The sequence below is a fragment of the Penaeus chinensis genome, chromosome 13, assembly GCF_019202785.1.
Source record: "Penaeus chinensis breed Huanghai No. 1 chromosome 13, ASM1920278v2, whole genome shotgun sequence".
In the NCBI taxonomy this organism is placed as follows: Eukaryota; Metazoa; Arthropoda; class Malacostraca; order Decapoda; family Penaeidae; genus Penaeus; species Penaeus chinensis.
Window position 1 is genome coordinate 6,819,075 of NC_061831.1, and position 1,866 is coordinate 6,820,940.

A 1,866-nucleotide genomic window follows, 5' to 3' on the forward strand; every position below is an offset into this window, starting at 1 on the left:
AATAATGCTAATGCTAATAATAATAATAACAATAATAATGCTAATGATAATATTAATGCTAGTGATATCATTAATGCTAATAATATTAGTAATAGTAACAACAATCATCATCATAATAATGCTATTGGTAATGCTAATGATAGTAATAGCAATGATAATAATAGTAATAATAATAATTATAATGATAATGGTAATGATAATAGTAATAGAACTAGAACTAAACTAGAAATAAAAATAGTAATAGTAATAATAATAGTAATACTAATAGTAATGATGATGATAATGATAATGATAATGATAATGATAATGATGATAATAATGATAACAACAACAATACAAATAATAATAATAATTTAAAGAATAGTGATAAGGTGATATTGAGAATGATACAAAAAAAAAAAAAACAATTACGCTTGCAATAATGCTTTCCCGACACCCTCCTCCCAGCCTCCTCCTCCTCCTCCTCACATATCAGAATAGAACCTAAATGTCAAGGGAAATATTGTCACGCAACATCATGTCACTGTAGTATATACAGTATAGATCCAAGAAAGTCGCTGTCAGAGTCAAGTGCTCCTCCAGTTTAGTTCATTACCATTTTTATTCTTCGAGTATTTTTATTTTAGGGTTATTTGATTTTTTTTTTTTTTTTTTTAGCATTGATATTAATATTGTTATTATTATTATTATTGTTATTATTATTATTATTATTATTATTATTATTATTATTATTATTATTATTATTACTATTATTATTATTATTATTATTATTATTATTATTATTATTATTATTATTATTATTATTATTATTATTATTATTATTATTATTATCATTATCATTATCATTACCATTATCATTATCATTATCATTATTATCATCATCATCATCATCATCATCATCATCATCATCATCATCATCATCATCATCATCATCATCATCATCATCATCATCACTATTATTTTATAAAGATTTTATGATCGTCATGATTTAAATTTGATAACTTTCGGAACTACATTTCTGCCTCCCGAATTTCCTCTTCGTCACCTTTAAGCCGGCCGAAAGTACCCAATGACCTTTTGAATTCAGGGGCCTGTTTGTTGTCTCTTGGCCCGGGGGAAGAGCGGGGGTAGAGGGGGTAGGGGGAGGGGGAGGGGTAGAGGGGAAGGGGAAGGGGGGAGGAGGAGGGGGTAGAGGTGAAGGAAGGGGGAAGAGCGGGGGTAGAGGGGAAGGGGAAGGAAGGGGGAGGGGTGGGGTAGAGGGGAAGGGAAAGGAAGGGGGAGGGGAGGGGGTAGCGGGGAAGGAAGGGGGAGGGGAGGGGGTAGAGGGGATGGAAGGGGGAGGGGAGGGGTTAGAGGGGATGGAAGGGGGAGGGGGTAGAGGTGAAGGAAGGGGAAGGGGAAGGGGAGGGGGTAGAGGGGAAGGAAGGGGGAGGGGGAAGGGGTAGAGGTGAAGGAAAGAGTGGGGGGAAGGGAGAGGGTGGAGGGGAGGGAAAGGAGAGGAAGGGAGGGGAGAGGAGGGGGGAGGGGTAGAGGTGAAGGAAAGAGTGGGGGGAAGGGAGAGGGTGGAGGGGAGGGAAAGGAGAGGAAGGGAGGGGAGGGGAGGGGAGGGGGAGGGGAAGAGGGGAAGGGACAGGGGTTGTAGTGCATCATCGCCCTTGGCTGGAATTGCAAGTTAGAACCCGGAAGATAACGTGCATTGCAATAATGGGACATGGAGTGAGAGTGATGTAGCTTGTTTGTTTGTTTGTTTAGGAGTTGTCTCGACTTTTGTTTGGGTTTTGGTTGGGTTTGTGTGTGTTTGTTTATATTGGCTCGTATGAAAACAGGGGTGTGTTTGTGCATGTGTATCTGTATGTGCCTTTGGGT